An 11431-nucleotide genomic window follows, 5' to 3' on the forward strand; every position below is an offset into this window, starting at 1 on the left:
AGAGGGGTCATGGTAGACCAAACTTGACATGAGAGGAGTCCGTTAAGAGAGACCTGAAGGTTTGAAATATCGACAAAGATTTAGCCATGGACAGGGGTGCGTGAAAGTTAGCTATCCACGTTCCGGAACCATGACTTGGCTTCGAGATCTTATGGGTTTCAACTCTAGCCTACCCAACTTGTTTGGGACTGAAAGGTTTGGTGGTTGTTGTTGTTGTTGTACCATAACCTCAAGGTTACAAGGTGTATGATTTTGCTAAATTTAATAGGGTGGATAGAAAAACAGCTTGTGAACATGTTAATCAATAGTTAGCACAACTGGAAGAAGCCGGAAATAGCCTTTGAAAATGTGTTTATTTCCCTTGTGTTTAACTAGTACCATCTTTTCATGGTTTTCCCTTTTACCTTATGAATCTATTAATACTTGGTATCATCTAGAAAATAAATTCCATGAATGTTTTTATAGTGGTGATAATGAGATTAAGTTGTCACATCTTACATTTTACATTTGTTAGACAAAAACATGATGAATCGGTCACCGGTTACATCAAAAGATTTAGAGATACTAAAAACCGGTGTTGTAGTTTAGTGATTACTGAAAGAGACATGGCAAAACTTGTTGTAGTAGATAAACGAGAAATTGCCATGCTAAGACGCGAAAGGACTAACCCACGAGAGTACATCCATCGCCAATAAATAAAAGCATATATTAGAAGCAACATAGACCAAATCCAGTGAGATCAACCCGAGACAAATCTCCACACGCCCTCCGGCTAAGCTAGACGTGTCACCAAAACAGGAGCTATGCGGGGAGGACTTCCATCTTCAGGGAATCGCCACTGCCACATCTTCCTGAGTAGAACCCAAACTGACAAAAACAATAAAAAATGGATCCCTCCCACCAACTAGAATCGGGATTCACCATGCTTCCATGGCCCTAAGCCATAGGATGCGAGACAGATTAGTAGCGACACTCAGAGGAGGCAGGAAATCCCTAATCACCTCTCTATCTCTTTATAGTATGGGACTCATTTTGTCAACGCTTTAAAATTCCAGAATTTTTAAATGGACCACATGCACACATGGACCTAGCCATGAGTGCTGAAAATCTAACATATTTGTACATGCTTCTTTAAAAAAGAGCCGCACCCTTAAACCCTTGCCTTTGGATCTATTATACTCCCTCCGTCACGTTGAAGTTGTCGGATGGGCGAATTTGCAGAAACGCCCTCGGGGAATCCCCGACACAACGCGCCATCCCTCCCCCCACTCGCCCTTTTCCTCCTCCCTCACCCCAGTGGCTCGCTCGCCCCGCCTGTCGGTGATGCTCTCCCTCGCCGACGAGCGCTGCCGCATAGCTCGCTATCGCTGCTCCCCTCCGCCAGATATCGCCCCCGCGACGCTCCCCTCCGACGTCTAGCTCGCCCCGCCACTTCCGACTGAGAAGATTGGACTTTTCTGTCCAAGGTTGAACTTTTCTCGATTGCCTTGATTCCTCTTCCTCTGAGGAGGCCTTCGCTCGCCTGCTCCTGGCGGCGGCGTAGAGGATGTCGGTGACACCATACTCTCCCTCGCCGAACACCAGCAGGGGCTGCCTGGCGAGGAGCTCTCGCGTGAAGCCGGCATCCCCGACCGCGATCGCCGTGTAGAGCAGCCACCCGTCGTACCCGACCCGGATGAGGCGGTTCCCACGGGCACGCGACGGCGACACAGTTCGTGGCGGCGTCGACAAAGGGCATGTCGTCGTCCCAGATGGACTCGAGGCGGCGGATGCGGCATATTCTTGACAAAAACCCATGTGCCAATCTTCCCATCAAATGTGACTACACCATCTTCACGTGAGGAGCATCACTTTTCAAATGCTATTTTTGTTCTTCACATTGCGTAATGGTTTCGGTTCTTCGGGGTGTAGGTAGTATGTGTTCCTCACTCTCGTCATATCGAACCATTTCTCATCGATATGGACTATGTTGTCCATTTCCTTGAATTTTCTTGGCAACTTCTCATCAAAGTTCTCATCCAACATAGAGACGCAGAATTGCAACCTGTGTCTTGTTAGCTAGCATCATCGAAGGCTTTAGAGTATCACTGATGCGCTTAACCTTACCCCACTTAAACCTCCGGTGTAATGTTGAGCGGTTAACACCAAGAGCTTTTGCTAGAGATCGAATTGTCCTTCTTTTGTTTACTGGTATTGTTATCCTCGATGTTCCAAATATTTCCTTTTTCGGCCACTATTGCCCTTCTTAGTGTTTGACACATCAACGGGTTGACCTTGTGCAAGCTGATCTTAAGCTTTTCTCTAGATTCGCTCGATTGTCCGTACACTTGTATTCCGCAAGATTGCTACAAGTTCCTTGTCTTCTGTTTGAAAATCTTCGTCTCTACTCTTAATTACTTCCAAAGCAAAATAAGCAGCATATTTCTCCTCATTTGTCAGATCTTTTTTAGGATGCTCAACATGTAGAATTTGTTCACCAGGTTGATCAACCACCATATCGTGAGCTCCATCAGGTTGGCCCGCTACTACATCTTGAGGAACATGGGGCTCATCATGTGCTGGGCTTGAGTTGAGATCTAGTACACCATCGAGATCTCTGTTGATCTTGAGCTTCATCAGGTTCATCAGCCACCGTATCTTGAGCTTCATCAGGTTCATCAGCCACCGTATCTTGAGCTTCATCAGGTTCATCAACCACTGCATCTTGAGCTTCATCAGGTTCATCATCATATGTACTCCTGGAATTAAGATACTACTGGAGTAGATAATGAGCCAACCAACACATCTTGTAGATGGCTAAGCCAGACTTTTCTAGTGTTGTTTTAGAGTACAGGAATGCATTCAGATTTAAATCAAGAGATGTGCTGCAAATTCTGTAGTGGTATGTTGTACACACACTTCTCCAAAGAACATTCTTCCTGTAGCCACCAACATACGCAAACACACAAGCACAAGAGCTGCAAAACTCCCCGTCCCCAACTCCCGTCCCCGTGCGGCGCCGCTGTGCCCGCACCGGGGCGCCCCCAGCCGCCCTCTCCCCCCGCCTCCCTCTCCCCTCCGCCGCCGCCGAGGACGACGCCCGGGCAAAGCCTGGCGGCACGGCGGCGGCGGCTTCTCCTCAAGCGACGGCAGGTCCATGGCGGCAGCGGCTTGATCTGGATCCCGCCGGCGGTGGGGCAGACGAACGGTGGCGGGTTCTCCTCCGTTTGATCGCGGTCGTTCGGTGGGTCGGCAGGAGGCGGTCGGCCTCTTGCTCTTCTCGGCCGGCGGTGGCGATTTGTGGATGAGGATCTGGCTTTGGCTCTGCACCACGAGGATGCCCTGGGTGACAATCCGGGGCTTGGCGGTGGTGGCTTCTTCCTTCGTCGGAAGTGGTCGGCCAGTTTGGGGCTGGTTGTGGCGATCTCCTGATCTCACATCTAGTCCTAGCAGCGAGTTGGGGATGCACGGCTGCAGGTGAAAACCGTGCTCCGATCCTGGTCGTGGCGGGCGATGGCGATGTCATGCGTCATATCCTTCTTGACGTCATGCGTCGTATCCTTCTTGAAGGCATCGCCGTCGCAGTGTGTGTCTTCTCACTCGTGCTGCTCCGGGGGAAACCCTAGATCCGGGTCTCTCGGATCGGATGATGACGGCGCTTCATGCGTCGTTCTACCTCTTGAGGCATTATTTTTGGAGCAGCTGCTGGATGGAGGTGGATCTTCGTGGAGTGGTGTTCATCTACCACGTTGACGTCGATGATTCTCGGTGGCGTGGAGCTGCAGGGTATCGAAGACGGGCGCGGACTGCTGGACGCGTGCAGGATGGTGGAGCTGTCTGGCGTCATGGTGACATCGACGGTAGGTCTGGCAAGGTCGATGCGGTGATCTCTCTTGAAGATGGGTGCGAGGAGGACGGCGGTAGCGATTTCTGTGGCGTGTGTACTGGCGTGCGCTCAGGGTCCGCTTGACTGATTGTGCTTCTCACCCGCCAATGGGCGGCTTGGGAAGACATTCAGTTTTAGATGATGTGGGTTGGTGTATTGACAGGATAATGGCACTGTTCATGGTCAACCCCTTCATCGCTCTTGTAGGCATAGCGAGTTGTCGCTGGAAAGGTGGCTTCGAGTTGATCTTTGTATCTCCCTTATAAGGTTTTACGAATAATCTAATAAAGAAAAGCTGTGTGCATCTTTGGATGAAGAGGCTGGGGCGATGCTCCCATTTCGAAAAAAAAGAGCTGCAAGATTTAGCATTAAAACTTGGAGATGCTACAGGCATCTACTTCCTCCTAGCAGTCAGGCAGATTCTACTCCCACTGTATGGAGAACATGTTCTTCAGATTTTTATTAGGCATGTTATACTGAAGCAAAACATGTTCTTCAGATTTTTATGCTGGTATTATTCAGCAATACCTGGCTAATGTTTACATGGTATAGGTTCGAGATGTTGAGTGGTTTAACGGCCTCGAAATAGGGTATCGGTTTACTGGCAGGTGAGAGGCAAGGAACCTGGTCATGAACCCATGGTACCCGTGGAAGTGTTAGAATATCATTAACTCCCAGGTTACTTCATGATATGCTCACACCACCCGTAGAAATTCTACAATATCAGTAACTCCCAGGTTACTTCAAAGATGGAATGTCTTGGGGTTCAGGAAACACTAACAAAGATGGCATGTCTTGGAGCTGCCTGCAGTGTGAAGAAATCTCAGAAATGGGCACCTGAAGCCGTTTCTTTAAAATGAAGTGCAACATGACGTTTTCTTATCAGATTCAGGTTAGCATGTTACAGTTTCTTTTACTGAAATGGCACTACAAGTCCAGAGCTGCTGCACTCTGAAATTCAATGCAGCTGAATTTTGGTCTCACTCTAATTGTTTGTTATTGTTGGATCTCCTTGAAATCAGCAAATCAGAAATCGTCTGATTCTCCTAGGTTAATTTATTTTTCGAAACAGGGGCAAAAGCTTTGCCCGGATCTATTAATTAAGGAGAAGTTTAGCAAGTTCGACAAGCTTACATAGCCAAAACAAGGTTAAACAAAACGAATTACTCTCCCGGAATTAAATCTCTCAAATGCTTCGCACCCGCTAAAACCCAAAGTCTAGCCTCACTCTTAATTCTATCGAAGACGACATGCGTGGGCGCTTGCTTGTTATGGAAGACTCTTGCATTCCGCTCACACCATATTTCCCAAGTTATGAGAAGAACAAGAGAGGACATAGTTTTGCGGTTGGGAAGGTCCCCGGCCTCCATCTTGATCCACCAATCTTTTATTGTAAGACCGGCCCAAAGGTTGATGTCGACGCTAACTATCCAAAGCCAACTCACGGTGAGGTTCCATATCCGATTGGAGAATCGACAGTGCACAAAAAGGTGGTCAACCGATTCAACGCATTGCTTGCAAAGGGGGCAAAGTCCACAATTAGGCCAACCTCGCTTGGCCAACCGGTCGGCCGTCCAAACTCTATTTTGTGTGACGAGCCAAGCAAAGAACTTGGTTTTAGGTGGAGCTCAAGCTTCCCAAACCGTGGCATAGGTAGAGGACTTGATCAAACCCAAGAATTGCACTTCATATGCTGATTTGGTGGAGTATTGGCCATTGGGGGTAAGTCTCCAAGTGATATCGTCATCTACAAGCTCATTGAGTTGAACGGTGGACAAGAGCATCCAAAGCTCGAGGAATTGGTTGAAGTGGTGGATGGTGAAACTCTTTTCAAGATCAATCTTTACGACCCAAGAGTTGTCATACAAGGCTTTGGGGACCACCCAATTTTTGCGTTTGGAGATCTCAAAGATAAGCGGGGCCACATCTATAGGTCTCCTCCCATGTAGCCAAGGAGCTTGCCAAAACGGTATTTTGTTGCCATTTCCTAATGAGATTTCGGTGGCGGTGTAGAAAATATCCATATCCTCTTTCGTGCAAGGGTTGCCGGAACCCGCAAATTTTATTGGGGTCTTTCCATTGTAGCCAAGGCCAATGTAGCCGAAGGGCGTGGCAAATTTGCTCATGTGAAGAATTCCGAGTCCACCCAACTTCTTGGGGCGGCAAACGGTGTCCCAATTTACTTTGCACTTAGCGCAGGTGGTGGAGTCTTTGGCGGACCAAAGAAAGACCCTCTCAATCTTGTTGATGAACTTTATGGTGCCAAGAGGGATGTTGAGGGGAGTGAGGTGGTAGATTGCTTGAGAGGCAATGACCGACTTGACCAAGGCTTAAAAAGAGCCACTTAACCTTTTCTCTCTCTGAACATTTGAATTCGTTTTGATCTTCTTAGAAGTTAGAATTCGTCATGATTATGCATTTTATGTTACCGTGAACGGAAAATTGTTAGAGCAAATCTAACAGAGCCCGTAAATCCCGCTGGAACCGAACTTTTCCGGCGGATTTACGGGTTCAGGCTGAAATGCGCGCAGATCAGAGCCCGTAAACATGAGCCGGCCCGAACTGGAAGTTCAGGGGCCCGAGAAATCCCCCGCACGGCCCCTATTAAAAGGGTTCGCGGAGGGGAGTTCGGTTCGGAAACCCTACTCCCCTCCTGCCGCTCCTCTCCCGCCGCCGCAGCTCCGACGAGCAATCCCCGTCGCTCGACCGCCGCTCCGCCGCTACGGCCACCACCCCGCCGTGCGAAATGACGCATTTTAGACGCGTGGGTAAGGGAGGCAGCCGATCCGGCGCCGGAAGGTCAAGTCGCCGTCCGTCGGGTGTACGGGCGGAGACGGAGCGCGGCAGGCGAGCGCGCTCCGACGGCGCATGGAAGCGGGCCGGCCGCAAGTGGCCGAACCTAATTGCGCGCCACCTTCAAGTTGGCGGCCCTCGTCGTCGCCTAGCAACCGACGGCGTCGAAAAACCCTCCGCCGCCGCCCGGTGACAGTATAGTCATCGGGAACCTTAATTTCTAGTCTAATTAGGTCCGTAGTAGGTAATTTAGGTCCAATGCGATTGTATTTTGCCACTATTAGTGTGAATTATGATCGAATTAAGCTTGATCGGATGAAATCGACTGCAATCCCCGTCGATAGATTTCCCGCGTCGTTTGATTTTCACGAGTTCGGTTTGGGTTTACAGTTTCTGTTCTGCGCCGTGCCCAAATGCGCTCTCAATTCGTTTTTCGGGAGAGTGAACTCCGTTTTTTCGGTTCGGACATATACGGGCTCTGTTAGAGATGCACTTAGCAGGTTACAATTTCACTTGCATGATCTATAGGATAGTATTGTGTACTCCACATCTGCACGAGTCGTCAGGAATGGGTACCTGCACGAGAAGGTAAGAGCGCGTGAAGGCGGGTCCAGCAGCGGTGGCACAACGCGTGAGGCCGCTGGACCTGCGACGCCAGGCGCGAGAAGTCGTTGGCGCGGAGGGAGGTCGCCGGTGCGGAGGGAGGGAGGGACTCTGACGGCGCCAGGCTGCGACGGGCGCGTGCTCCGCCGGCACCAGGCTGCGATGGGCGTGTGACTCCGCCGGCGCCAGAGTGCACGTGGCGCGGGACTCTGCCGGCGAGAGGTGCGGGAGTCCGCCGGCGCGCGACTCTGCTGTGACGGGCGCGCAAGTCCGCCGGTGCGGGAGTCCACCGGCGCGCGACTCTGCTGCGTTGTTCGCGCAAAATTTCGAAATACGAAGGGTTGAATTGCAAAATTTGTTTTACACTACACCTCCGACCTGTTTTCCGTGACAGAGGGAGTATTAAGTTTTAAATATCGTCAGCAACGCGACGTCAAGCTACTATTATTTCTCAACACTGAGAAGCTTTCGCTGTGCTTGTTGTTCCACCGTGATCGCAACTCGGCATGGACCAGATCAGAGTTTGGTCGGGTAACACGTGGTCTACAGTCTACAGACTACATGTCACTTACGGAGACTTGGGATGCGGTCATACAGAGCGGAAGCACCACACGTCAAGTCGTTAGACACCAATTTGCTATTTTCGAACCAAAAAAACTACTGTAATTTCGTTGCACCTAAACACAAACACAAAAACATCTCGTGTCATTCGATGGGAAGATGAATTGGGATTGCATTCACGGCTTGTAGTTGTAGGTTGGAATAATCTTCCGCGCATGGGAAAAAAGGACAAGAAATCTCCCAATACAGGCCAAAACAACGCATAAATTATCCACGACCTCACTATCGTGACGGACAGCTGGGTTACAAGGATATAAGAAAAATCTCCTTGTTACTCCCTCCATCACAGTTTACACGGCGTACTTGAGAAAACGTTGGGACCTAGGTACTTGTTGATTGGTTGTTAATTCGTTTCAGCTAAACGTGAAAGTAGGGGTATTTGTTAGGCCCATTAAACACACCACGCCTAATTATGTGTAATTAACACATTTGATGCTCCTCCCGTCCAGAAATCAAGCTGTTTCCTTCCATGCATTGGTGGAGACCATTCCTCACCTCTGCATGCAACTCTATTCACACATGCATGAGGTTTTTTCCACAGCGCAAAGAAACGGAAGGGGAGGAAATTACGGGCCAGAACGAGCCACTTAAATTGCTCATTAATACTACTCCCTCCATCACAGTTTACACGGCGCCCTTTCATTTGCATGCATTTTCACTAATTAGGCGTATTAGCATTAATGAGCAATTTAAGTGGCTCGTTCTGGCCCGTAATTTCCTCCCCTTCCGTTTCTTTCCGTTGTGTGAACACTGAGAAAAAATTCCATGCATATGTGAATAGAGTTGCATGCAGAGGTGTGGAATCGTCTCCATCAATACATGGAAGGAAACAGCTGGACGGGAGGAGCATCAAATGCTTTAATTACACAGAATTAGGCGTGGTGTGTTTAATGGGCCTAACAAATGCCTCTACTTTCACGTTCAGCTGAAACGAATTAACAACCAATCAACGAGTACCTAGGTCCCAGCGTTTTCTCAAGTACGCCGTGTAAACTGTGATGGAGGGAGTAATACGCTTAATCAAGTGCTGATAGTGAAAATGCATGAAAATGAAAGGGCGCCGTGTAAACTGTGATGGAGGAAGTACTCCTATATATGTCTTGAGCACCAATGACAGGAGAGGAAGTAATTAAGGGGTGAAAGGACGATCACAGATTAGGAAACATCGGGCGACGGGTTCTTGCGATGGAATGACATTAAGAAACAAATGAAAGGAGGAGATACTTCTCGCGAATCGGTCCAAGCTAGTAGTAGCTAGGATGCTTTTTCTCTAGGAAAAACAAATGGATGGATGCAGTTGGAAGATTCCCTCACAGACTAGCCAAGTCCAAGTCTACTTGTCTCTCCAAGTCATTAGTCTGCACTGGATATCTGTCCAAATATTAATGTGCTACTGTAAAATTGAATGATTGATTACCAAGAAAACGATAGTTCTTCTTTTGCGAATCCAAGAAAACGATAGTATATGACCATAGTACTAGTCTTGACATGGTTCTAGAACTCGTCTTTAAATTATGACAAATATCACACATTAAGATCAAAATGTCATTATCCCCTTCTGTTAATCGCCCGCATATTTTATCTTCAGTTAATAGACACAACTGTTGGTGTTGTATATATGCACTCCTTTTTTTCAAAATAATTGAGGTTTTAGGTTTATCGCAAGTCAAACTATATTAAGTTTGCCAAATTTGTGCAAACATATATCAACATCTACCATATCAGTTTAGTTCCGTTAGATTCATCATACAATATACTTTCATCTCGTATAAGTTTCACGATATAAATATTAACACCATTTTAAAATATTTTTAGTTGAATGTAACGATGTTTGACTTTACATTTGACTCAAGACAAACCTAGAATTTTAGTTATTTTAATACGGAGGCAGTACATCACTTACCACAACTTCTCTTCTATCACATACTCCTAACCACGGTTTATAGTGTAAGTTCTTTCATAAATATCAAAACTAACATAATTAGCCCCCTAGCAGGGCACACTTCCTACATAGAACACACAGTTAGCTTTTTTTTTTTGAAAAAAAGACCACTAATATATTAATAATCATCAACAACAGTATAAAGAACATCAAAAGTAATAGAGATTACAAACATCGTAGGACCACCTAGCGACGACTACAAGCACTGAAGCGAGCCGAAGGGCCGCTGCCGTTCTCGCCCCTCCATTACCGGAGCTGAGCAAAGCTTGTCGAAGTAGAGTTTGTTGTAGTAGATGGACGGAAAGTTATCGTGGTAAGGCCCCAGAGGACCAACACAACAGATCAACACCATTGCCAATGATGGGAACCGTATATCGAAAGAGCCAAAACTGTAACCACACCGATGAACACGAAGACGGACTGGATCGCATGAGATCCACCGGGCACACAACTCCAGATGCCCTCCATCAATACTAGGCGCATCACCGGAGCGATGATAGGACATGGATGACCTTATTCTAGCGCCAGGATGTAACTGCCGCCTCACCATTTCGAAAAAAAGACATTGAAAAACAATCTAAACAAAAAACAAAAACCTCTCGTTAGCGGGGCGCCGTAGTTCACCACACCTCCAAAGCTCCAAGGCAACCGAAGACGAAGCACACTATGAAAGTCGCCGGGAAGGGACGAAACCCTAGATGGGTTTTACCCTATGACCTATTCTACAGGTTGAGTTACTAATATTACGCGTCCGCGTTCTTGAAACTCAACCAATCGCTCAGAGCAAGTACAATAAGTTTTAGTCAGCTAGCTACAATGATTAAAATAACATATTTGTGTCTAATTGGAGGAGAGAGAAGAGGAGAGAGAATGTAAGAGCATCTCCAGTCACGTCCCCAAAGCGTACCCCAAACCGCGCCGGATTGAGCGTTTGGGGGACGTGTTTGTTCGTGCCGCGTTTGGGGGACGTCGCGTCCCCCAAACGCCCCCCCCAAATGAATATTGGTGCACAAAAACAAAGGTTTTTCATTCAAATTTGATTATATATTATAAAGTTTGAATGAAAATGGCTAGATTTCTTCTAAACCTAGACTACTGACCGCCCGGCTGTGCGTTCGATGGCCCCGCCCCGTCTAGAGGGAACTGGCCATCGCCGGGGCGGTTCGCCATTGCCAACTGGTGGTGGAGGAGACGGCGGTGGGGCGATAAGGACTGTGCTTGTGGTGGAGAAAGGGGTGCCGACGGCTGTGGTGGCTGCCATTGAGCCGGGAAGGCCTTTTATAGACGCCGGCGTCGGGAAGAAAGCGCGAGAAGAGGCGAGAAGAGGCGGGAAGAAAGCGCGGGAACGGGCGGTGGCGTGCGAACGCCGGCGACGCGTGGAGGCTCGACAACACCGACGAGACGTCTCGCCTGCCCCTCCGTCACCATTAAGGCAAAGATGTTGTCGTGTGTCACTGCACGCGAATAACTTCCGCCGCGAGGTAGGCGACGATTAGGTCCAAACTTGAATGAGTCGCTAACTCGTTGGGCCCGCGTCGCTTCGCCTCGCTTTTCGTTGTGTCCGGCGTGCCCGGTGCGTCCCCTGTGGGACGGGGACGGGCTCGGGG

The sequence above is a fragment of the Lolium rigidum genome, chromosome 5, assembly GCF_022539505.1.
Source record: "Lolium rigidum isolate FL_2022 chromosome 5, APGP_CSIRO_Lrig_0.1, whole genome shotgun sequence".
In the NCBI taxonomy this organism is placed as follows: Eukaryota; Viridiplantae; Streptophyta; class Magnoliopsida; order Poales; family Poaceae; genus Lolium; species Lolium rigidum.